Source organism: Dasypus novemcinctus, chromosome 2, assembly GCF_030445035.2.
Source record: "Dasypus novemcinctus isolate mDasNov1 chromosome 2, mDasNov1.1.hap2, whole genome shotgun sequence".
NCBI classification, from domain to species: Eukaryota; Metazoa; Chordata; class Mammalia; order Cingulata; family Dasypodidae; genus Dasypus; species Dasypus novemcinctus.
In genome coordinates, this window is record NC_080674.1 from 199877983 (window position 1) to 199905808 (window position 27826).

Consider the following 27826-nt stretch of genomic DNA (forward strand, 5'->3'; position numbering starts at 1 on the left):
GCAGTTCTTCATAAGAACGTTAACAGCTTAGAGGTAGGATAATGATTATCGATAATGCCCTGAAAATCACTAATAGCAATTTGCCATTAGGAGTTAGTCACATACAGGTGATTGATTTCCTCATGGGAAAGATCACAAATAATTACATCTGGGTCAGTACCTTTCAATTGCAACAGTCTGAAATGCCTCTTTGCCAGAATAGAAATATTTTTTTGTATATATGTTTGTAATCTATTTTGTTTGTTATTATGTAAAAAAAAAAAACAAACCCATTCTAATATACCGTTTTGCCAGAATAGTGCCGTGGGAGATTGAGGGATAGAAAAGATAATCAACATACTTATCAGGTTCTATTTGAATTAACTGTCCTTGAGAAATTTGATCCTCAATTAGTGCCAATTCCTTTTCAGCCTGTATAGACAATGATCTAGGGCTTGAGAGATTAGAATCTCCCATTAATGTTTGAAATAAATAAGTCAACATATAGTTAGGAATGCTTAACATCTGCCGAATCTAATTAATATCTCCCAACAATTTTTGAAAATCATTTAAGGTATTTAACTTGTCCCGACATATTTGAACCTTTTGTGATTTAATATGCCCACTAGCTGGTTGCATATCTAGATAACAGTACGGAGCATCCCTTTGAATTTTCTCAGGAGTGATTTGTGATCCATATTCAGGAAGAATTTGTTCAGCACTTTGAAATAATTGTTGCAATTTATCTTTTGAAGAATGAGCAAACAATATATCATTCATATAATGGATGATTATTGCTTCCAAAAAATTTTCCCTTAATATTTCTCAGGTTTGATGGACAAACAGTTGACACATAGCGGACTATCCATCATGCCTTAAGGCAATACACATCATTGGTATCTTTGCATAGGTACCTGATTATTTATAGAAGGCATCGAAAAGGCAAATTTCTCTCTATCTGATGGATGCAAATGAATGGTAAAAAAACAATCTTTCAAACCTATAATAATTAAGGACCATGTTTTTGGGATCATAAGTGGTTGAGGCACTCCAGGTTGCAAAGCACCCATAGGGCACATAATCGTATTAACAGCTCTCAAGTCAGTCAACATTCTCCATTTTCCTGAAATTTCCTTAATAACAAATACAGGTGAGTTCCAAGGGCTATTAGAGGGCTCAATGTGTTTCTGAGACAACTGCTCTTTTATTAAACTATGAAGGGCACTAAGCTTTTCTATTGGAAGAGGCCATTGGTCAACCCATATGGGTGTTTCTGTAAGCCAGATTATGGGAATAGTAGTGCCCTTCACTTCAGTGGCCCCTATGTTAAATTTTTCTGGTCAGAATCTTGTTCATTTATTTCTGATTCAAGTCCTCTATGGTCTCCCTTTTTCCTAGTACTGTACTGCATATCCATATATATAGTTTTTGCTTGTTCAGTTAAAGTGGATATATGAATAAAGGCTCCTCATTGCCAAGCAAATCATGTCCCCACAGATTGTCCTACATCAGCAACATAAGGTTGCAGAGTGGATTTTTGTCCATCTGGACCTAGCACATCAAATATATTAGTACTTTGGTATACATCTGTCATTGTTCCAATCCCAGTAAAAACAGCTGGTACTTTCTGCAATTCCAAGACTGAGGTCAATAACATTTAGCAATAGACATGTCAGCTCCTGTATCTACCAGGCCAAAGAGCACCTTGCCATTAATTGTAATAGTAACCTCTGGTCAATCATCACCCACAAACTTTGGCCAATAAATTTCATTTCCTGTAGATCCAAATCCTCCCTTTCTCATAAAAGGGAGAGCTAATGGTTTGTGGTAAGGTAATAAAAGTAATTGAGCAATACGCTGACCTAAGTTAATTTGAATTTGGCTTATGGCTTGTACCATAACTTTTATTTCTTCTTTACAGTCACTATCTATAATTCCAATTTGTACTAATTGTCCTTTCATAGTTAACCTACTTCTTCCTACTATTGCCCCTACTGTAGCAGGTGGCAGAGGTCCCTTTGCACCTGTATAGTTTGTAAACCCATGACTGGTGTTGTAAGTTTAGTTTCAGTGGAAGGTAAATCTATGGCAGCACTGCCTCTTGTGGCCACTCTTAATTCGGAAACTGGGATGTATGCTGCTGGCCATTGCTGACCAGATACTTTTCATCAAGGCTCACATAGTTTATCTTAGGGCCCCGAGCTAAGGCCACAAAGCAGTTTCCTGATGATAGCATTAGAGTACCATTTTTGTGAAATCTAGACTTATAATCATTAGCCCAGTGAAAACCCTTTTTACACACTGGGCATATCGTTGATGGTGCTCTTTTTCCAGTTTCCCATGGGGTCTGGGTAACATAAACTCTAAAATGGCCAGACTTCCCACATTTAAAACAATTCCCCCTTTTCCTCTGCCATTTCTCATTTCCTTTGATAGCAGCAACCAATACTGCCATCTGGTGGGAAGTAGAGCCTATATCTTGACAAGCCTTAATATAATCTTGAATGGATCCTCTGGCAGCTTTCGTAGGTCTGAATGCCTTTTTACATTTATTAGTTGCCTGATCAAAAGTGAGAATCAATAAGATCAATTCTCTGGCTTCAGGAATCTCTATAGTCTTTTGAAGAATATCAGATAGCCAAGCCACAAATTCAACATATGGTTCATTGACTCCCTGTATAACTTTTGCAAAAGATTAAGTGGGTTTTCCAGATGCACAGATTCACCTCCAAGCAGCTAAACAAGCTAGTCTAACCTGAACTATAGCAATGTCACCATACTGTAACTCTCTGTACTCCTACCCAGTCCCCTGTTCCTAGTAGCTGCTCCACAGAAATAAGTACTGGGGGATTTGGTGCAGCAGTTCTCCAAGCCATCATGTTAGCTTCATCAGTCCACCAAGTCTTAAATTGCAAAAATTCAGCTGGACTTAACACAGTGCGAGCCAACATTTCCCAGTCCCAAGGAACCAACCTATCCACCTTGAACCAATCCTATTATATAAGGGGAATTAACCCCATATTAGGCACAAGTCCGTTTCAAATCCTTTAACAACTTAAATGGTATAGGCTCATGCTGCCATTTGAGACCCCCTTTTGTATCATTAATATCAGGAGGTGTTGCCTGTATAGTAAGAGGAAAAGCTGCCAATAATTGAGTTGCTTCGGGATCCCCCTGCCATGACCCATGTAACAAACACCACATCATAGGAGATGGAAGAACTGGGTTAGGCACAAAGATTTTGTTATCATAAGGCATAGCATCTGAAGTATCAGAAAAGATTCCTGGTACAGTAGGCCTTGTGGTCACCCAGGAAGGTTCAATCGGAGCTGTAGGCAGGTTAGTATTGGGATAGACACTTGGGTTAGATATATGTAAATTAGATATTTCCTTAATCCCTTCTGTATTCTTTCTCTCTACAAAAGGATTAGTCTCTGGATGGGGCATAAAACCAGGAGATTTCTCCCCCTTTTCATCCTCATTTACCTCATCTTTAAATGGATCTGTTTCTATCAGATACTTACAAAATACAGTAATTTCTTCCTCATCCTCTTCAGATTGTAATGGGTCTAATGTGGCTGCTATTTGCTGACCTAAGGCTCAGACTGACAGTGGAATAGATTCTCCTTTTTGACACACTCTTCTTAAAGCTTCATTACTTGTTTCCACTGTTTCAAACTTAAAAGGTTTTTACCCTGCAGTTGAAACCAGTAACAATGTTTTTGAACTAAGCAAAGAGTTCTAACAAATCAGCTGTTTTTACTGACACCTCTGTAGTATGTAATAGAGTTTTCAACACTTGAGAATATTCTTCCAAATGTCATGGTTGATTACCCATACCCTGGCTTCATGGAAATGTTACTTATCAAAAAGAAGACTCAAGTCACACTGCTTTGGACATCTCACATGACCCTTGATGAGGTCTTTTCCATGGTTCCTGATACTGCTGTGGAAGACACACTTCTTCAGGCCTGATATTGGGTGCCAGCTGTTGGAATCATCAACCCAAAGGGTAGCAGGAATGAAAAAAGAAAGATGGGATCAGGGGGTCTAAAAGCACAGACTCATCAGACAAGTTTATTGGTTACAGGAGCTCTCCTTTATACCCCTAACATTTGTAAGAGCAAGCAATTATCCTAGTTAGCGATTCCCATTACCTCAGCCCTTCCAGCATTTAATAGATATGTATCTCAGTATAGAGAACTACATGATTATAACTCAAGGTACAGAATCTCATTGTTCTATTAAATTGTCAAGAAAACAAATTTATAAATCTTATTGCCTAAGTTGCCCCATTCCACCTGAATGTACTCTTCCCCCTGCTAAACTGGTGACCTGCATGCATAGCTATGGAAACAGCATATCTCAGTGGTCAAGGAAGTAACTTGTTTTATGGAAACAACATACCTTTGTTTCCTACAACAGACTGAAGGAAAAATCACTTTAAAGGCAGAACCATTGAAGCTGATGTCTGGACTGAAGACATCTTCTCAGGCCAAGAGAATGAGTGAACCCATGTGTGTGAAAACGGAAGTCTGTGCCAGCACCTAGAGTAGGTGGGCCTTCCACACCATTGTTCAAGAAGGGTGCCACCCTTCTTAACTGGGGAGAGTCTGGCTGCCACCTCAGTGATCTCAGAGGGTTGATCCTGTGTTCCAGAGTTTGCAGGGGGCTGGCTGCCACCCCAGTTTTCTCAGAAAATAGAGTCTATTCCCCAAGGATTGTGACAAGCCTGGCAGTGATGCTTGAGGAAGGGGGACCCTTCACCCCAGTCTTTGGGGTTAGCCTGGCCACTGTACAAGAATATTGAAGGAGTGTGAGGCTGATGCTCCATTGGGCCCATAGGCTAAAACATTGTACCATGGATAACTGTAAGATCTTTAAATCTAATGGATTATGCTCTTCAGGGTTTCAGAATTGTTGAGACCAATGACCATTATTTTCTTTCCAATTTCTTCTCTGGGATTGAGAACGTTTTTCCTATGCCTCTTCCTCCTTTGCATATTGAAAGCAGATAACTTGTTCTTTAGTTTTCACAGGTCCACAGCCAGAGAGGAATTGTGATCCAGGACAGACCATACCACTCACTGATTTTGATGAGACTTTTTACTTAGTATTGTTACTGAAATGACTTAAGGATTTTGGGATACTGTAAGGGCATATAGAAAGAACATGTGCTTTTGGGGTCCACAGGGTAGTATGTGGTAGTTTGAAGCTGTAGGTACACCAGAAAAACATGTTCTTAAATTTAGTCCATTCCTGTGGGTGTGAATCCATTGTAAGTAGAAACTTTTGATGATGTTTTATCAGTTAAGATATGGTTCACCTCAATCAGGATGGGTCTTAATTCTTTTACTGGAGTCTTTCATAAGCAGAATGATATTCAGAAGACAGAGAAAGCCACAAGAAGGAAGATGCTGGACACCAAACAAAGCCTGGAAGAGAAGGGAGGGACAAGGAGAGGCTACTATGTGCCTCTCCACATGGCAGAGAAACCAAGGACCACTGGCAGCCAGGTGCAAAATGTCACAGACTTTGAGGAGAAAGCATCACCTTGAAGATGTCTTGATTCAGACTTTCTTTTATGTTCAAACCCATAAGCAAATAAATTCCCATTGTTTAAGCCACCCATTTAATGGTATTTGCAACAGCAGTCCAGGAAATCATAACAAATTTCTATAAACTAGGATATATGAGAATGCATTCTGAAAAATATGACAGCATCTAGCATTGGTGGGGCTGAAGGGCTGCTAGGACACATATCCTACTGTTGGTTGTGCAAACATAGAGGCATATTTTGCCATTTAAGTTAACAATGTCTTGAATTCATTGTAATATTTGAGACTATTTTATGAAGACCAAAAAGAGAAAGGCTATGTTTGTAAACTATTCTATTCTTCTGGATATGATACCTGTCAGTTGTATTGAATTCAGTTAAAGGGTTTTAATTAGATTACTTGCTAAGATTGCTTTAGGGCTTTTGATTGTACAACATCCATGAGGTATGACTCAGGTCGAGTCCCCATCCCCTTTCTCGGTCTCATATGATAGGACTCACATGGAAAGACTGAGGGAAATAAGGGAGCTGTGACTTTTATTAAAAGAAACTTTAGATTACATAAATGTTGCATAAAAATATAGCAGATTCCCATAGGTCCCACCCTCTCCCCCTCCCACACTTTGCCACATTAACAACATCCTTCATTAGTGTGGTACATTTATTAGACCTGATTAACACATATTTAAGCATTGCTACTAGATATGAACTATAGTTTACATTATAGTATACACTCTGCCCTGCACAATTTTATAAGTTATGACAAAATGTATAATGGCCTGTATCCATCATTGCAATGTAATACAGGACAATTCCTATGTCCCAAAAGTGCCCCAGGTTACAACTATTCTTCTGATCCCTCCCCTCAGAACCTCTGGCAGACACTGCATTTATACCAACAATAACAGTTCTTCCATTGCTAGAATAATAATAAGTCTATAATAGAATAATAAGTCTACTTTAGTCTATTGTTCATTCCCCAATCTTGATGCCCATTTTGTTTCTAATTGAGAAGGGACTTAGATTGCCTGAAGTGGGTGGATGGAGCTATGCTTTTGCAGTTGCAGATACTCTATTCCTTGGGGTGGGTGTTGTCAATCATGATCTCCTTACTAGTTGTCTTGGATGATTCTTATGAACTGGAGAGTAAGTGTTACATCTCTACTGATTCAGGACTCAACCAGCATATGAAAAGACCAAAGTTTTAAGTCTATGTGGCATATATTTAATAAGCATATGCTAATTATACATTCAAATAAAAGGGGCAGAAGAGCCATGTATGGGAAACTATAAATGAGTCTGACTCAGTTCCACTCTGAAGCAAAAATTCCAAAGTAAGGCCCACTAACAGGGTGCTGAATTCTTGAGCTTGTCTGCCTTGCTTATAGTGTCTAGATATCTCTAGAGCCACCAGAGGCCCCACTCTTTGAGGCACTGTTTGCTGGAGCAGGGTCACATCAGGCCCTGTGAGCTGCTGGATGGACCTTGACTTTCTCAGGAGGGGAGATGGGAGTCACTGGAGGATCAGAGCATAACAGGGATAGCAAGTGACTTTTGGCTTCAGAATGGAGATTGGACCTGTGTGTGGAGACACAGGCCAATGAGGGTCTGATGCCATGACCCAGAAGGGATTATGAGGTCTGCCCCAGGATAGTGGCCAAAAAGATGTGAGCAGAAGTCGATCCTGGATGGCATGTGCAGATGCAGCCACCCTAGCCCCCACTGAACAGAGGCTGGCTGAACTGCCATGTTACACACCTGTCTCCGGCTGCACTTCTCTTGTGGCAAGGAGCAGGTGTGGTTTTACTAAATTGTCATTTGTTTGATCCTTATCCTAAGCCCTTCCTGTAGCTGGGTCCCCATGGTCAAGGTAACTCTGCCTGGACCTTGCTAACCACAGCTGCATCCTGGAGCCTGGGGCAGTCCTGGTGTGCTGTAGGTTTTCATCCAGCCCCTCCTCTCTGACATCTGAGCTTAGACTAGATGTTGTGTGCTCTGCCCTGGGGGTGTCCTGGAGGGGCAGGGGCAGGTCAGGGGCACTCCCTAAGAGCAAGCCACCTCCTGTGATTGTGAGGCTGGAGGAAAACAGAGTGAGGCCCAGATTTCACTCCTCAGTCCTCACCCTCTGCTGCATGGTGACCCTTTCTCCCTAGGGCCCTGGAAGTCCATAGCAGTTGGGCAGGCTGAGGATCCAGGGGACAGGGTTCAGCCTACAGGGCAGGGGTTTGGAATCACACTGGGAAACAACTTCAAGACAAAGGTGAAGGTTCTTATAGGAGATGGGGTTAGGAATGAATGGAAAGAACCCCTTCCTTCCATGGAGGTCTCCCCAGAAGAGCAAAAGAAGACAGTAAGGCCCCATTAGACCCAGCCCTGACAAGAGGTGGCTCCATAGGATCTCTGGCAGCTGCACTCTGGGGGACCTGGTTCCCAACCCATGCCCTGAGGGCCTGCCCCTTGATCCACCACAGGTGTCCAACCAAGAAATGGCTCCAGCCATGATCCACAAGGCCATGGAAGAACTCAATGTGGATGGGGAAAAGCCAGAGGACTACAAGCTGGTGCAAATTATTGCAGAGGATCAAAGTAAGTCAGGGGGCAAGTTGGAGAGGGCAGTGGTGGAAGAGGTGGACCTAAGCACTATGTCCCCAGCCTGAAGGGCCAAGGCCCTCTCACCCCAGTGTCCCTGACAACTGTGCAGGTAGGCACCCTGTCCACAAGCCAGGCTTCCTAGAGCAGCCCTCAGTACTCACAGCTTCTTCTCCCTACTTGATCCTTCTCCCTTGTGTCCCCTTCCCTAGACATGACCCAGACATTGGGAAACCAAGTTCAAAGCTAACAACATTGAGGTACCCAGAGAAAAGGTTTTTCACCTTGGATCACAAGAAAGATGGTCAAGCAGAGGGGCTCAATTTGAAAGGCATCCTTTGGACAGGAAGGGGGGACTGCACCATGACTCGGTTGACACAAGCACCAAACATGCTACATGCCATGCCTTTATGATAGTGAAAACGGGACTAAATCTTCTTGATCCCCTTTGGAGTCTCTATGGAGCTGACTCATTCTAAAGTGGAAAAGGGAAAGATCTTCACAGCACAGACCCAGAGCCAGGTGTCCTAGGCATTGAACCCTTAGAACGGTTTCCTACGCACCTGGGCCAGCTTCTCATTCCTGAAGGGGAGAGAAAATTAACCAATGTCTGCACACATGATATGTCTGTGCACAATAAAGTTAACTGGATTCTTGTCAACGAGCTAATCACCCTGTCCCAGACATTAGCCCTGGCAAATTAAAATGACTCCCACCATTTGTAGAAGTTGGTTCTAAATTCTCTCTTGTCTTTTGAATGGGAAATGGGGGTTGTGAGGTGTGAAATATGGCAGAATGACTTGTCCTACAGAATAGGAAGACTGAGGACTGGAGAGGTTGAGAAAGGAGATGAGTAGCCACACCACTGAGGCTGGAACAGGAACTCAGCCCAGTGATTCTTTCAAGCTGGCTGTAGGCCAGGAAGACAGGAGGAAGATGGGATCAGTGTAAATACTTGCTGGGTGTCAGGTACTGTGTGGTCATGGATGCCATCAGGAACCTGCTCAGGAGGCATGGGACAGGGCTGCCCTTCGCTGGGCCCCAGTGGTCTAGTCCTGGTAGTGCTGGATTTGGGGGCACTGCACTCTGTTCCAGAAATCCAATTTCAGCTCTGAGGTCCTGAGTAGTGAAGGCATCAGGGCATGGGGTGAGGTGGAAAATAGATGAAATCTTGTCAGCTCCATTCTGAAGTTGGTGGGGATGAGTCAGTCAATTTTAAAACAAGGGTTCCTCATTTTCAGCTGTGCCTCTGCAGAGTCTTTCCTTCAGGCAGGTATCATTCAGAGACCCCTTTTTGGTCCTGGAGTTGGGTTGGGGGGTTCAGGTCTCTGGCAGAGGCCTGCTCTCATGGGGGCATAAAGGGTTGGGGTTTCCTGTGGTTCCTCAGAGCACAGCTGACCACCCCTTGCCCTGCTCTCCAGTGCTGCAGATCCCAGACAGTGCAAAAGTGTATTACATGATACATCCCTTGCCCAAACCTCAATTAATGCTTACAAAGCAGACCTCATTCATGGATGCCAAGCTCAAGAAGAGAGCTATCTCAGCCTTTCTGGGAAGAAGCTGAAGGGACCCAAGTCCCAAAAAGAGAAATTCTAACTGGCCCCTGGTGCCTGCCAGCCTCAGTGTTCCCCTGCCCAAGTCTGCCTGGCCAAGCAGTTTGCTGACCCCAACCACAGTGGGCCAGGCCAGGCACCTCCCTCCCCACCAGCCAGTCTGGGCTATTTACTATTGTAAATAGTAAGTGTTAGATGTGAATATTTTATTATTAAAATCTTGCTTCAACTACAACCTCGTAGTTGACAACTGGTTCTTTACAGTGTTAATTGAAATGAGGTAGGTGCAGCTTCTCACATTACTCATTCAAATAAATCATGCAGAATCATCAGTTTCTTTTTGAAGGGAGAAGCAAAGAGCCAGCCCCCTTCCTTGGCTTACTGAAGCAAACACAGAAATCCCCTTTCACAGAGCAAAGTGCACTTCAGTATCAATACACCTAGAAGGAGCAGAGCCCACCCATGGGGACTACTGGATTTAGAAGTTGAAGGTACTTCCATTTGCCAGGACCATTTCTTGACTCTGGGCAGGGCAGAGGCTGACTTTCTACCACTTTGGAGGAAGAACATTTTCTTCTTCTTGACTGAGGCTTTTTTGAGCATGAAATATGAACTTACAGTTTTCAAGAGCAAAACTCTAGATTAAGTGAGCACTAGGTACAGAAAAAAAATAGAATAATTCTAACAACATGGAAAGGAAAAGGACAGAGGAAGATTATTAGCACATGGTCCAAGGGCAGGCAAAACTTGGAATCCTCAGTTCCCCTCTATGCCCAATGGTCAAATCTTTACCTTAGATTTCATGCTTTGGGATTCTTATCCCTGATATCAGAATTCTTTCCTTTTGAGGGGACTGAGGGGACTGAGATGCAGCTTTTCAGGCTCCAGCTGGGCCTTGTTCCATAAACACTACTGCTCCCTAAGAACTAATGCTTCCCACTGCCCTGTCATTCCTTGCTCAGTTTAACCCAGAAAATCCCTGGCAGGCCCTGGCCTCTATGTTGGGTACCTGGTGGCCTCTCCTGCCTGACTGGGGCCTGAGACATCACCCTTAGGCTCAGAATGCCAAGAGAAGAATACTGATCCCTTGTAAGTTAGAAAAACTATAGAGTCTTTTCTGTGGGTCAAGGTGAAGACTTGGACTGTGGTTTGAGGTCCACCATCTCAGGGATGTCCAGTTAACACTCCATCATGTTGCTACTGATTGTCCTCAAGAAGAGTTTGGCTCTGTGCCCTTAGAGCTTGAAGCCCCCTGGGATGACTTCATCCATTGTCCAAAATTTGTGCTTTGCTTTGGTCATTAGGGTGTGGACAATTCCTAGGGGGAGGGATTGAGAGGGCCTGAGAGGGAAGGGAGTGCCTCCAGGACTAAGGACCATGGTCCTGCACATACACAGCTCCCCACAAATTAAGTTACTGAATGCCTTCCTGTGTGAGTGGTGACAGGCCCTGTCCTGAGCTATCCTTGTACCCTCCCCTGGTTTCCCCAGTGTTCAGGAGCCACAGATTTAGCCCCTGGCACAACACAGAGCCCCAGAACCCTGCCACAGCCTCCTGCCTGCCCTAGCAGTGGGCTGTGGGGCCAGTTTAGGTTTATCAGGGACATAAAACACTATAATCTTACATTTTAATTAGTAAATATATGTCTGAACTAGTCCATTTTCTCTGTAAATAACAGAGTTTCCAGCTCTCTTTATTGAACATGCCTATAAGTGAGGAAAATCTGGTAGCAATATCCACCACTGATGCCCAGAATATAGTCCCCAAATACTATTTTCCATGAAAAGAGAAGAGGCCACCTAGGAGGTATGCATGAGTCCATGCCTTGGCCAGGAAATGTGTGAGAGAAACCTGACAATCATGGCATACTGGAGAGCATGGAAGGCACCAAAGCATTCAGGGGTGAAGTCTAAACATGACAGGAGCCAACTGGAAGGGCTTCTGGCCAAATCTGGGACAAGTTTGGTATCATAATATCCAAAAAGAACAAACAACTCAACTCAAATGCCCATCGAATGATGAAGGGACTAAGAAAATGAGATATTATCAGCCATAAGATGTGATGAAGTATAGATATATGCTGGAAGGTGAGGCACCTGAAGAACATTATGCTAAGTGAAAGAAGCAGGACACTAGAGGTCACTTAGAAGATTCCATTCATATGAAAGATCCACACTATGCAAATACAGACAGACAGAAGATAGATTAGTGATTGCTAGGGGAAGGGTTGAGGGTGGTTGGGGGAAGTGATTGCTACTGGGTCCAGGATTTCATTTGGAATTAATGAAAATATTCTGGGATTAGATAGTGGTTATTGTTTTACAGCCTTATGAATATACTAAAAAGCACTGAATATGGCACTTTCACAGGTTGAAGTTATGCCATGTTAATTATAGTTCAATAAAAAAAAAGTTAAGTCAAGACTGGAAGCCCATAGTATTGTTTGATTTTAGTGGGGCCTGGACAGCTTGTGAAATAGACAAAGACCTGCACATTCACTGATTGCCTTAAGAAAGCTCAGTGGCTTTCAGAGATTAGAGGAATATGGAGGGTGGTTAGGTGAGTTGCTCTGTCCCTGGATCTGGCCTTTCCCCTTGACCATATCCCCACCCCACCCTGGCTGGCCCCCTGGGAATGGGCTTTCCCCTCATGTATTTTTTAAAAGATTTATTTCTCTCCTCTTCTCCAACCCCCCTCCCCCAGTTGTCTGTTCTCTGTGTCCATTTGCTGCATGTTCTTCTTTTATCCAGTTCTGTTGCTGTCAGTAGCATGGGAATCTATATCTCTTTTTGTTGCCTCATCTTGTTGTGTCAGCTTTCCCTGTGTGTGGCACCATTCCTGGGCAGGCTGCACTTTCTCTCATGCTGGGCAGCTCTCCTTATGGGGCACACTCCTTGCATGTGGGGCTCCCCTATGTGGGGGACATCTCTGCGTGGCAGGGCACTCCTTGTGTGCATCAGCACTGTGTGTGGGCCAGCTCCACATGGGTCAAGGAGGCCCAGGGTTTGAAGCACAGACCTCCCATGTGGTAGGTGGATGCTCTATCCACTGGGCCAAGTCCCCCCTCATTTATTTTTGGGGGAGCTCAGAGAGAGTCTTCTCATTACCCTGTGCTTCTATGCAAACTGTTTGATGTCCTGAGTCTGCCACAGGTAAGGAAGTCTTTGTGAGAACTTGTAAAACAGCAGGTGGTGACACTGATCAAACACTGCTGTGCTGGCTGGTAAACTGCCATGGCCTTGAGTGCCCCAAGTGCTACCCTAGACTCCCTGGCCCTTTCTTTGGGACCCCAGGACCTCCCCATGATCTGGCACCTAAAGAATTCATGCTTCATTGCAGGGGCCTCAGGACCCCAACCAAGGCTGGTTTTCTCTCTCTTGACCAAACTGCCAGCCTAGCCCCTTGGGTGCCCATCCCTCTACTTCCCCCATCCTGACTACATCAAAACTAATTTAGTAGCTGTGGGACTGCTGAGAAATGCCACTTAGAATGCAGGAAAGCAAAGGGAAAAAAGCCTCTCAGCCTAACAATTCTAAATATCAAACTCACTCTTGTCTGCAATTGTCCCCTCCCAGTTCCCTCTCACTCAAGCCTTTGGGCTGCCCTGGGGCTGACAGGCCCCTCTCCAAGCAATTTCTTCTCTGCCTCTTCCTCTCCTCCAGCCTTCCTGAACCCCAGGTGTTCTCATCACAGCCCCTTGGCTGTCTGGGAAAAGCATGACCACATGGCCCTAGAGCTCCCTCTGCTGGCCAAAGCAGACCAGCCTTTTCCTGTTCATTGTCTAGGAGCCACCAAGGCCTCCTGGGGTTGATGGGTGGTTTTTTGTTGAATGTCTCCAGGAGAAGGGCCCTGTGTTCAGAAAAGGGAGGGAAAGTAACTTAGGAGAGGAGCTTTCCATGAGCAGGTGGAAGAAAAAGCTGTATGTGTGTTGGAGGTGGATTCAGTGGTCTCTGGGGTGGGGTCAGTGACAGATGCCCTGAGACTTTTCAAGGAGTGTGGGAAGAAACAATGACCCCTTCCACTATAAAAACATTTAAATGTAACATGTTTAAGCACATAAAGAGAGAGAATGCCAAATGAACATGGCCTGCTAGCTGAAATGATGAGGGAGCAGAATCAAGGAGTAAACTGATAAAGTCAGACAACCCAGAGAGAGCAGAGCTGAGGCCCAGAGAGAAAAAGCACAGAGAGAGAGTAGGGAGGAGAACACTGGGACCAGGAATGGGGAGAGAGGAGGTGAGCTGGGGTCCAAGAGAGACAGAGAAAGAGATTGCAGCCAGGCACCAGTCCCCTTGTCCCACTGGCATTGGCTCTATACCCACCCCATGGCTATGGGAACTAGTCTGCCTGGGCCACTGCTTCTTGCAACCCAATTACTGAAAAACACAAAATTGGCGAAGAGCAGGAGCCTGGGGATTGTTAGAACCCATGCTCATAGGTGCATGGACTTTCCAGGTGATCTTATCTGTGAGTGTCTGGAAGGCCATTGCTGACAATAAGGCCACAGTTGCTTCTGAGGTTTAGGAGCAGTGATCCAAGGGAGACCTATATCCTGGAGGTACCCAGGGCCTCTACAACAGCTGTAGTGCCATGTCTGAACCTGGATGCAAAAGGCATGAGCTTGGGGCACAAAAGAACAGGTGCTCCTGGCTCTCCACTTCCTGAGATTTAAACAGTTGTTTGAAATGTCATCACACTTGCCCTTATCCACTACATGTCTATGCTCGTCTGGATCCCTGGAAATCAGTGAGGCTGGTGGCACTGAGATGAGCTTCCTTCTTGGTGTCTACCCTAATATGATCCTTGAATAACCAGAATCACTGAATGCCAATGTTGGAAGGATTGCCCTGTCCTCTGTCCCTAATATGATCCTCACACACCCAGAATCACTGATTGTCAGCACTGGGATTTTGCCTTGTCCTTCATCCATGGGGGGTAAGGAATGTTGTTCAGAATATCCTACTGAGCACAGCTCTCATGACACGTCTTCTAGGAAGTCTACCCTGGTGATCCCTGAGTTCACATAGAAGTTGTCAGATCCATTTTCTACACTCATGAACTTGAGTCACAGATACTTGTTTTCCTTTTGTCCCTCCTTCCTGTGGATTTCCAAGGGTATTCATGTTTTATCCATTTAAACCCCTCCTAGCCCTTCTGTGCACCAGGCACCAGCTAGGCTCTGGGATTCAGAGCTGAATGGGACTGGATCCTGTTCTTGCAGAGCTTAGAAGCCATTTGGGGAGAGATACTGATGGATGATCACAACAAGAGCTCTGAGTGAGGTCTCTGCCACATGTTGGGGCAGGACCAGCCTTGACAGCCATCCTGCATTGGTGCAGAGGAGCCTGCATGGAGCAGGAGCTCAGTCATCCCTTGCTGAGTGAAATTGAGGCTTGGTGGCAGTGGTAACCCTAGCTCTTGTTTAGGGAAAATTAGATGGAAGTTAGTGGCAGGGATCAGACAAGAACCAAGTGCTCCTAACCCCCTGTCTATTGGTTGCTTGAGCAGGATTTATATCAGTAAGTGAAGTTATGGCTAAACAACTCATTCATCATTCCCTCATTTCTTTATTCCTACCAGGGGCCTAGCATGTTACAGCCTGGACATGGAGAGCAAAACCTGAGAGGGCACTTTCTCCATGGTGTTGATAGCTTGGGGGGGGGGGGAGCCTTTGATTGCATTATGGGATCCTTTGATTAGGTCACTTGATTAGATCACTTTAGGGCCTTTGCTTCAACTACCTCAGGGAGGTGTGACCCAGGTTGGGCCTGCACCCTCTTGCTGGGGTCTTACATAGAGAACTGGAAACAGAAACACAGAAAAATTTGGATGCCATTTTTTGCACTATCATGTGAAAGAGGACTCCAGGACCAGCTACAGCTAAAAGAGAGGTCAAGAGAAACCCCTGGGGGCTGAGAGAAATGCCAGAGGGTGGAATCAGTGGAGCAGGCCTAAACTGAGGAAAAGCTAAAATGCTGCTTTCCCATGTGGTGGGAATCCAGATTGACCAGCAGATGACCCTTGATGAGAAAACATCTGTGATGATGCCTTGATTTGTACATTTTAGCAGTTTTGGAACTTTAAGCTTTTACCCTAATAAATCTCCATTTTAAATGCCAAGAAACTTTTGGTGTTTTGTATGGGCAGCCTTGGCATACTAAAATAAAAGGATTCCTAACAAAAGTTGAATGAGAAATAAAAGTTCATGAGATTTCTGTTTTCTATGTTTCTATGTTTTTATTTCTGACTCATGGCTGGAAAAATTTAAGCTAAATCTCTAACCTCTATTTGCATTTGTTTGTGTATTTGAGATATGAGATTTTCCTTCCTCTCGATGCTAAAAAAAATTAACTTATAAAACACCTTAAAAAGATGTTTTTAAGGTAATCCCAAATTAATTTATAAAACACTTTAAAATTTTAATTTGCTAGAAGACAAATAAATGCTAACATATAATCTTAAAGTCTTAGAAATTAAGGAAATCAAACATCTAATATTTCCAAAGGAAAAATGAGTGTGTGCAAAATTATACCAAAATTTAAAGACAAATCAAATATACAGAATTCAGATAAACATTTCACAAATGGAATTGATGAGCTCAGCAAAAAAAAAAAATCAGCTATGTCTTCTGTACTGGTATTTACAATATAAGCATAAAGTTTATTGGGTGTATGTTCTTAATTTTATGTAGGTTTACTGATCAAATAAGTTAACATTATATATATGAGCTCTTTAATATGGCAAAAAATGTAAATATATGTTTATACAAATTGAGTTATTATTCTGACAAACTTTTTTTTGAGTAACTGTGTTTCATAAGCTATTGGTCTGAAGACAATTTCCAATATATTTTTGGTAATTTAAACAAGTAAATTATGAAGGATGTGCTTTGTTAGGGAAAAGAGAAGTTTTGTCCTAAAATAAAATGACTGGTTATTGCAGAGTAAGAAACTGCAATGTATAGGACACTTGTAAAATGTTTGTGGAAAAGGAATTTTATTTGTCATGGTCAATGTTTATTAAGATTTTATAAGTTTATGAGAGTTTTAAGAGTTCTTATCAGAAAGCATGCTAATACAAAACTAGAATTTGTTTTTATCTTTGTTAAAATAACAGTTTTCTTGTTTGTTAGCCTGCTAAGAGGTTTAAAATGGTTACCTTAACCTTCTGAGTAATCTGCCTAGCAGGCAAATATTGTGAATCTAAACAGCTAATGCTCTGTGCTTTATATTGACCACATAAAACTTAATTGTTTTAGAGAACATACCTCTCACTTTTAAAAGAACTAGTCTTTGAACCTTTGTTTACTGTGAAAGTTAGTGAGATCTGCCTGAGACCTGCATAAGCATAATCTCTGCAATGACCTTTGAAATGCACTTTGAAATCTTTTAGCAATAAAACTCTTTTGTAGTTAATGTTTTCCACTTTTGGTCCAGGTCTTTTCCCAAATATAACACTGTTGGCTTCTGGTAATCCCTTGGTGCCAGGGAGGCTCATCCCTGGGAGTCATGTCTCACATTGTGGGGGTGGTAGTGAGTCCAGGCACTATAGGCAAGGCATATAGCCTCAAGAAATCAACAACCCTTCCCAGGCCATATTTTGGAATATAGGCTCATCTATTTCCACAATATAACAAAGTTAGAATCATTTATATTTCCTTACTCATGATTCCTCTACCTTTTTTATCTAAACCTATATTTATCACTATCACCATTAAAGATATGTCTCAGGAATTTAAATCTTCAGTTTGTTCATGTGTTGTTTAAGCAGAGTTGTGGCCAACACTTACTCTCCAGTTCCCTGGACTTGCCCAGAACAACAAAGAAAATGATGATGGACAAGTCCCATTCCAAAAAAAAAAAACAAAAAACAAAGAATATCTGCAACTGCAAGTAAAACAATTCCTTCCATCTGCCCCATAATAACTAAACCCCTCTCAATCTGAAGCAGTTAGAATCCCAAATTCCTTAAGATTGAGGAATGAAAAACATAAGGGGTGAGTGTAACCACAGAACAAAGATTCATTATTATTGTTTTATCATCATGTGGTAATGAAAGAAAATTTAACTTGATATACACAGTGATAATCAGTTATTCTGAGGAGAGGGGAATGGATGAATAGTGGGAATACAGGACATTGTAGGACATTGTAATTTTTTGTATGATACTGCAATGACAAATACATGACACAATACATTTGTCAAAGCCTATAAAACTGTAAAAATAAAGTGTAAACCATAATGTAATCTACAGACCTTGGTTAGTAGCAATGTTTCAATATTGGTTCATCAATTGTAACAAATGTCTCACACTAATGTAAGATGCTAATAATAGGGGAAAATATGTGAGTGAGGGGGGGGTTATATGAGAATCCCTTATAATTTGATGTAATTTTTCTGTAATCTAAAACTTCTCTAAAAATAGAGTTTATTATATTTTTTAAATTTATGAAAAATATTTTAAGAAGAATGGAGTATTTTTCTTATAATAATTTAACTTCTCTATTTAATTCTGAAATCTTATTGTCATTTGTATAGAGAACTGGGTCAAGATTCCAGAACTCTAGTGAAGGAATTGATGTGTTCATGAGATTGCTAACACAAAATTCAGTAGAAGGATTATTAGGGACTGAATTAAATGCTAAAGAATGATTATAGTTTTGTTTAGATTATTGCTGATATGTTAATGTTGCTTTCTAGATTCAAGGAATCCCTTACTCTCTTACCTTAACATATCCAATTCATAAAACATTTCTCTTTTCTCACTGCCTGACTTATCTAGAATTTGGAAACTCTTGTTAAATAATTTTATTTTTACAGCACTATAGTTATTTGTATAGGTTTAATCAGAATCTGCAGTCCTTATTAAAGGACATAATTGAAGACATTGGTTATATTACCAAGGCTTTGACTGGAATGTCATGTTTGAGAATGATGCTCAAATACTTACACACAACCAGAACCTTTTAAGAAACTAAGATTGACTTTTTGGAACCAATACTTACAAAACTCTCTTGGAAGATCTGGTCTGGTATCTTGCTCTTGGGTTCCAACCTTCATAGGTCAGTAAAGAAGGTTACTTTCTGGCAAGTATTAGCCTATTTTCTCTGACTTTAAGCAAGAGAAATTCACCCAAACATATTGGCAAATGGTTGGTGTACTCCGGTGTTGAATTTTTGTCTTGGCTTCCTAGCCTCAAGAGGTTTTTCAAAAGTTCAATTGAAGGTTCCTTATGAAAACTTCCAGGAGACCAGATTAAAAAGGCCTATATTGTAAATCATCCTTCTTGTTGCACATATGTAAATACTTAGGCCAAATCTAATGAAACCAGCCTTATTTTATGATCAAGAATAATCTTTTTGTGGTTATCTTTTACCAAAAGAAGGGAGACTATGTAGAAAAACCTTGGATTTCAGTAGAAAACTATAGCACACTCCTATGGATTATCAGATTCTGTTCCTGTTTATTATCTGAGCTATTTTATATCCACTTTGTAAACTGCAGATAACTGCATGCTTTTGTTACCTATTACCTACCTGTAAATTGGACTGTGTCCTGTGATCTTACATATCTTGTTCTACCCTAAATGACTGTCCAAAGCTTACAGGATCTTTTGTACATCAAGTCTCCAACAGACAAAAGAGGGATAACATCCCCAATCCCTTGACCTACCTTACTACAGAGCCCCACTCTTTCATGTGCACCCTCATTGCTTCCCTGAGAACATATGACCTGGAGTGAACAGTTATAAATCTACCTAAAGTTATAAAACAGCTTTAACACCATTGTCAATGCACTTTGGGCTCCTCAGGCTGAGGTTAACAGCCTAGCACCAGTGGCCTTGCTACACAGACAGGCTCCAGATACCCTGGTGGTCCATGAACATGTCACATTTATGTTAATATTTCTGACAACATATGTAAATAACCTAAATATTTTGAAGACCCAAGTTAAGGTATTTTATGGTATCAGTCAGGCTTAAACATTTCAGTGGCCAGACCTTCCTAAACTAGGTTCTTGTTTTAATGGAATATGAAGACAACTACTTTGATTCAGATTATGCTTTTAGTTGTGAGTATTCTATATCAGTTTATTTCTTGTTGTATAAACTGTTTCATAATTTTGTTCAATTTCCTTGTTATCCTTAAGACAGATGTGTTCTTTTAAGATAACTAATAAAAATGAAAACGAGATGGAAGTGGAACTCTCTCTAGTGGACCAAGACAAAAAATAAAAATAATGCACACTCTGACTTGGATCATACACATACCCCACTCTAAGGGTGTTAAGTGTAATGTAACTGCCAGCTAATGAACCTCACTGCAACCAAGAAAGGAAACAAATGTGAAACATGAAAAGGAAAAATGGAACAAAACAACTGACTAATCTTACTCAACTATCTGACAAGAAATCATTGGTAATAATCGGAGTGTTTTGATCAAGTTTCAACAATATCTTAAATCATATGATCTTTTTTCCCTTTAACAGTAATTTTAAGAGAATCGCCATTTTCTTTTCCTACTTTTAACAATAATATATTCAATATCCTACAATAACATTCATCCTTACTATTAGTATCATTTTGGAACTCTATGAAAGTATTAAACCTACTTCCACTTCCTCAAGGCAATATATATGTCACATGTATATGCTCAACAAAAGACATTAGCTCCAGGTATCACTCTCAATAATACTTCAGAATCTGATTCACTATATTGTGTATGATGGTGACATCCCAGGGCTTGCTCAGTGGTATCATGAAGCAAAAATAGGTCACAGAGAGAATTCGCCCTCTTCCCTATTTTGAAGGCATCAACCAGCACTACCATCCGTGGTCTCACACATTCTTTTTTCATAGCATTATATCCTAAACAACATTGTTTCTGAAATATCAACTCATTTCTTTTTCTGGGGGATTTCTTTAATAGCTTTCTACATAATGTATTATTTTACAAACCACAAAACATTAACAATAAGCAATAATATCAAGAACATTTTACAATTATTACCTATTGTTATTGAGTATTACTAATAAATTTGTAAAAGCTGGTACAGAATTAAGGATTTCATATTTATTATCTCCTTTTACTTTCTCAGTACTCTTGTCTAAGACCAACAAGTGTGGAGTAAATGTGACATTTGAACACAGATATGCTGATATCAGAGTTGTCTTTTAATGACTGCAAAACAATGCTTCCTTATTAACTTGAAATTTTTTTGTCATGTAGATAAATTCTGGTGCTCTTGTATTCCAAATTAGTTATGCATTGAAGATATGTGAAGCAATCATTATGCTATATTCCTGAAATGAGAATTGCTTAAGAAAATCTTCTTGCTTTTCAAAATGTGTTGTTAAGTATAACTACAGAAAGTCAAACAGGAAAAACCAAATTAGGACAAATTATTGATAATATCAGCAGTGATTATAATCATTTTAATAGATTTTTATAAAATTTAATGTTAAATACTGCTATAAAATTTTGAATTAAAAATATTTGATAAGAGAAATGTGATTATTTTATTTTGTATTGTTAATTATCATTCATGATTCTTATTCCTAAATTTTATATTTTGCCCTTTCTAAGTATTTCCTTTAAGCCAAAACACAGTTTAAATGTAAGGAAAATCTAGATTTCATAAATTATATATTTTAATATGCTTATCAATATTGGTTATAATGTTATATCAAATCAACATTGTGAGTATATCTGGACAGTATCATTGTGGTCATTAGGAAAATATAAACCCAATCCTCAAATTTAAAATTCCCCACTCTTTTCTATTTTCCTGTCCATATTTCACAAATAGTCAATTTATAAGTATGGAATTCATTAATTTATGTATCTATGATATTTGGCTGATGGCGTTTAAATATATTTCCGACACACATTCCTATCAAGTACATGTGGCATCCTGTTCTGAAGGTTCTTTATCCTGCCCCAGGGCTGCCACCCCAGGGGCAAAGGAATGAGGCCACCCTGGTTAAGTCCCTGTGGCCCCCACCCCAGGCCTGGCCCGTGGGCGACGCCGCAAGTGCGTGCTCTGGGCAGCCTCAGGCGCCCAGCGGGGCTAAGGGCCATAGGCGCGGGGGCAGGGGCGCAGGCGCTCCCACCGGCCCCAGAAACCAGGGCACCCCGACTGCCTGCAACGCCACGCGGGCGGACCCGCCCAGCTTCCTTCCAGGGGGGCGCCCAAGCCTGTCTTGGGCAGGAAATGGGGCTCCTGCGGGTAAGAGGAAGAAAGTTACCTCCCTCCGCGCCTTCCCGGGAAAATAAAACCCCAGTAAATAATAGAAACGGGGAGTCAAGGGAACTAGTTCCAACAGAGCCCAGCAAAGCTGAGCAACCCTTTTGTGGGCCGGGGGCGCGGGCGGGCCAAAGGTGGGGGCCGGGGAAGCCCCGAACCTAGAGCCGCGATGGGGTCGGGACAGATGGCAGGTTCCAGCCCAGCCCCTCACTCCTGGGGCTCCCCCAGTCTGCGGGGGACGCCCCACCCCTGCGCCCTCGCCCGCGCCGCAGCACCTGCTCTCCCGCCTCCCACCCCCCAGCCCGGGCAGGCGGAAGCGGCCTCCCCGGGAGATGCAGGAGCTCCCCGGGGCAACACTGCCGCGCCGCAGCCGCGCGCCCCCCTCACCGTCCGCCCTTCCAGAGTCCCCACCTTCCGCGAGTTGCCTGTGGCGCGAGAAAAGGGGTGCGGGCGCCCTCCCTGTCCCACCGAGCCTAGCCAAGCAGCCCCCCACCTCCGCCGCTGGCGCTGCAGGGCCTGGGAATAAAACCGGAGGCGCTGCAGCCCCGGGCGGCTTGCAGGAGTGGAGTAGTGCGGCCGGGGCTCACCCCTCCGCGGCTGCTGGGAACAGAGGCGAGTCTAGATTTCTTGATTTTAAAAAAATATTTATAATTTATTTCAGTTTGTGAAAACCTCAACTTTAAAAAGTTTTTATTTTCAAAATGTAAACAGTATTTTCTTAATTTTAATTACCTGTCCACCACTATAGTTTCTCTGTTGTATATACAATTGAAATTGCCTCTTTTTTTGAAATAAAAATTATGTGGATTTTTAAAATCTACCTTACTGGGTTTGAAAAGGTAAAGTTCATGGAATAAAGTATCAATGCTAGGTTATTTCCAAGTTTATCTTTTATTTTCCCTACTTCAGGCGTGAATCAGCTGATTCTCCAAAGAATCCCATTATCATTTTTATGGGTAAAGTTCCTTAGAAACCAAGATTTAGGTTTTAAGAATATTGTTGCAGTTGGAATGCCAATCCTTTTAGGGCCCTTTCAGGATGTATTTTATATAGGCATATGTAAGAAATGAAGATTAGTTTAGTGTTCACATAAAGAAAGAAAACATTAATTAATGTAACCTGACAGCCTACTGCTTCAGTCTCCCACTCCCGTGTTAAGCAGGAACAAAGGAAACCAGTTTAAGCCAGCCCTATAGACAGTAAAATAGATACACAAGAAAGAGCTAAGTCAATGCCAATTAAGCACTAAATTCCATTCCTTACTTGGTAAAGGGGAGCAGGTAAAAACTAAAATGGTTGGAATGTGATGGGGAAGTGGTTAATCACGAACTTTTGCAGGGGAAAGTTAGATCTTCTCGGCTAGGCTGTACCCTCTGAAGTATCCAATCTATGGAGAAACAGAGGAAGGGCTTATGTGCTAGGCTTAGGGGTATAAATCGTGTCATTCTTTTTTGTTTGGGGCACCAGCCACGTGTTCTGGTTGTGCACCCCTTCTTCCAAGATTGAGGATCAATTTTTTCTTCTCCACAATCAGGTGGATATTTAATTGAATACCAAACTTGAGTCTGGCCTGACCTATTATTAGAGGAAAAAGATGGTACAGTCCACACAGATTCTTAATATGCCCTTGGCATGGTTCACATCTTTGAAAAATTTTGGGAAGAAAGGGGATTGATCAATAGCAGAGGGAAGGAATTAGTCCATGTGGACCTGGTAAAACAAGTGTTAGCTAGTCTGATCTTACCAAGGGAAATAGCCATAGTACATATAAATGAGCATCAGAAATGTCACACTTTTGAAGCAAAAGGCAACAGATTGGTTGATGAAAAGGCCAAAGAGGCTTCCCTCTGTTCCCCTCTGGAACTGATGGTCCTGATACCCTCCATCCCCAAAGAAATTGGAATCCCTGTAGTCTCTAAAAAGGAAGTAAAAGAACTAGAACAATTGGGGGGCAACCTCAGATAGCCAAGGGAAGTGACTCCTCCCAGATGGCCGAAAGAAGTTCAATAAGCAAATAATGAGGGGTGTACTAGTGGTTTTGCACCAAGGGAGTCATTGGGGAGTACAGACCATGTGTGACCTGATCCTCAAGCATTTTGGGTGCTATACTATAGCCAAACAAATAAGTACATGGTGCATAATCTGTCAGAAAGTTAATAAGAAAGTTTTAAGAAAGCAAGTGCCAGGGGGGAGGGAGCCAGGCCTCAGACCATTCCAGAGCATTCAGGTTGATTATACTGAAATGCCCCCTGTAGGTCAATAAAGTATGTTCTGGTTATTGTGGATCACCTGACAGGGTAGGTAGAAGCATACCCTCTTGCTTCAGCTACAGCATCAGTCAGGGACTTCAAAAATTATCCTTGAACAAATCATTCCCCAATATGGGTTAGTAGAAAATACAGATTCAGACAATGGTAGTCACTTTACATCCAGAGTGTTACAAAATATTATGCAGGGCCTAGGTGTCACATGAACTTCCATACACCCTGGCACCCGCCATCCTCAAGAAAAGTGGAAAGGATGAATCAAACCTTAAAAAAATCTCTCTAATTTGGTCTTAGAAACCAAATTACCGTGGGTTAAATGTTCACCTATAGCTCTGTTAAGAATCCGAACTGCCCCTAGGAGGGAAATGGGAATTTCTCCTTATGAAATGCTCTTTGGTCTGCCCTTCCCTGGGAAACCTGGAGAACTCCTCTCCTTTGAGTCAAAGGATTTCTTTCTTCAAAATTATATACTGGCCTTGTCTCCTACTTTGTCATCCCTCAGACATGGGGGTTTGCAGGCTCAGACTCCGCCTCTTGAATTTGCAGTCCACCAACACTGACCTGGCAGCTGGGTCCTAATCAAGTCATGGAAAGAGTCCAAACTCCAACCGACCTGGAAAGGACCTTATCAAGTCTTACTGACAATTGAAACAGCAGTCCAAACAGCAGAAAAAGGCTGAACTCATTACACCCGAGTAAAGGGACCAGTACCTGAACCGGATGATAAGTACCCAACAACTTCACCTGAGTCTTGGAAATTAATTTCAGCCCCAGATCCCTTAAAGATCACACTGAAAAAACAATAACTGGGGGTAGGGTGGGGAGGGGGTTGAGCTGTGTCCTAATCAACAATGGCCCTAGTCCTATCAGAATACCAAAGGAGAAATACAGACCTTAAGTGACAGGTGAAAATAATCTTACTAGCCATGATGTTTCAAACCTGAGAAGCAAATAGCCCATCAAATTAGCTATAAATGTGACTGAAGGTCTGGAGTCCCAGATAGTGCAGTTTGACGCCTGCCATGTAATAGACCATGGGAATTTAGAGCACCAGTGATGGCTGAGTGGGGAAAATAAATACCTATGCCCAGAGCCAGTGAGGAATGGTTACAGTTGAGCCCCTCCTTGCCCCTCCTGGGATGATGTATAGTGAACTACTCAGTGTAAGGGCTGGATGGTGAATATGGGATGGGTCTCACCAAGTTTGAGGCCATTTAAGGGTAAGATAACCTTTTATAAAGGTAATACCCCACCAGACCACAAAAGTCATCAGTGCAATCCAGTAGTAATAACTTAAGAAAGCAGACAAATTAGAAACTGGGAGCAGCACCAGGCATGAAGTAGTCGAAAGAGTGCATGGAATGGGAGCAGATGTTATAGGTAAAGATCCTCTGAGGAGGTTCTGTATCTGAGTTCTTCCTCCCCCTGTAGATATGACATTGACAAGCCTCTCCAGCTAACCCTTCAGAAATACCACAGGAAAAAACACCAAAGGCCAGCTCCCCAATTCAAAATGATCCCAAAACAGTCAGGATACTTAAGGCAGAAGATGTAAAGCAAACCATAGAAATAGAGGCAGGATATGGGGGCACAAATGCCTGGTAGAATGGATCAAATATACAGTCCAGAGTCTAAACAAAAGCAACTGTTATGCTTGTGCAATAGGCTGGCCCACAGCTTATGTTGTACCCTTTCCACTAGGTATGGAAAGCATGAAAAGGAGTTTAATTGCATGGTACTCCTCTTCCAAAATGCTACTCCTGGTGAAAGTTGTAGTACGTTGTCCTCTCTCTTCCAACCAGTCAAAAATGGAAACATCAAGACCATACCTGCCTCCCGTCTGGGCCCAGGGAATCACTCTGCTTGTCTCTCTAGACAGGGGAAAGGATTCCAGGACCTTGAAACTATGGCCTTGTGTACACAAGTGTGGAATGTGAGCAGTGATTGTACTGACAATTTCTCCAGTTTGGTCAGACCTTGAGCAGACGTGTGGTGGTACTGTGGAAAGGATGTTCTCCAACCAATACTGCCTGAGATGTGGGGCGGAACCTGTGCTCTGGTTCAATTGGCTATCCCATTCACCTTGGCATTTGAAAAACAAGCGAGAATATCATCCCAGGGAGGGAGAGAGAGAAAGGAAGTTTACTTGGTTCTTTTGATGAACGGATCTATTTAGACAATATAGGAGTTCCCTGACGAGTCCCATATGAATTTAAGGCTAGAAATCAGGTAGCAGCTGGGTTTGAGTCATTCTTGTTCTGGTGGGTCACCACTAATAAAAATATAGTGCGGTCACCCCTCGGGCTGAAGTGTGGTTTGCTGACCTGGCGGGGGAGCAGCCGCAGCAGGCCAAGCCACTGCCCCCATAATAGGGTGGCTGGTCGGACTCACCGCCACCCCTGAAGGGAGCTCGGCATGGGTGCAGAGTGCCCTCGGGTCTCCCCTTCTCGGCAGCCATGCTTCCGCGGCCGCCCCTCCTCCCAGATGGCGCCACACGATGCCTTGTGGGGTGGCACCCTTCTTCTTCTTTCTCCCTGCGCAGGCATGGGCGGAGAAATCCAGTCTGCCCTTTTCCCCTCCCCCGACAGCAGCAACAGCCAGGCGTGGGTGGAAAAATCCAGTCTGCCCTTTTCCCTTCCCCCGACAGCAGCAACAGCCAGGCGTGGGCGGGAAACTCAAGTCTGCCCTCCACCCCAGCAACAGCAGCCACCAATCCCTAAACCCTGCCCCTTCCCCCAGCAACAGCAACAGCCAATCCCTAACCACCACCCCTCCCCCATCCAGTACCGCCCACTGACCTTTCGCCGGCAACCAATCAGAACAGGGTGTGGCTTCGACCAATCAGCCTTCCCCAGCCCCTATAAAACTGTTGCCTCTCCCTCAATAAAGTGGACTTGCGTGTTTACCTTGTCTCCGCGGTAGTTCTGCCGTGCGCCCTCCAGTCCTGAGAGCCCCCGACAAGGGCCTGGCCTCCCTTGTCCCCAGTTCATCGCCTGCTTCTCCGGGTGACCCCTTCGTCGCCAGCTTCGCCGGGCAACCCCGTCAGCCGAACCGCGCAACCCCTGTGAGACCGACCCCTTGTCTGCTGCCGGACCAACCACTCGTCCCAAGTGGGACCGACCCCTCGTCCCAAGCGGGACCGACCCCTCGTCCAGAGCTGGACCGACCCCTCGTCTGCAGCCAGACCCCACCTCTACTGACCGAGCAAGCCGCCGCAGTTGGCGCCCAACGTGGGGCAAGGCAACTCCACCACAGCCTCACTCCATAACCTGGTGGCCCCCCCCTCCTCTCTTCTCACCTTGGGACTTCTCTCGTGCAACATTGCTGCTACCTGAGCCTTGGCTACCTCATATGATCCACGGCGGTCTGGGAGAATCACTGGATGGCTTTCTCCTTCCATGTCGGGGGCTTATACTGACCCGCTATGATTAAGAGGAGCCTTGGATTTCTCGGGAGCATGCGCTTGCACGTCTGAAGTAACCCTCCCACAGCCCTATGCCCTCCTCTCTTCTCACCCCTATCTTTTCACTCTGCATTGCTGCTCCTGAACCTTGGTGACCTCATACGATCCACGGCGGTCTGGGAGAATCGCTGGATGGCTTTCTCCTTCCATGTGGGGGGCTTATACTGACCCGC

General features: G+C 43.2%; 1 pseudogene; it reads left to right on the plus strand.

The window, feature by feature from the left end:
* Positions 1 to 22092: 22092 nt before the first annotated feature.
* The window catches only part of LOC101438896 (serine/threonine-protein kinase LATS2-like), a 100871-nt pseudogene continuing 95137 nt past the window's right edge, over positions 22093 to 27826 (plus strand).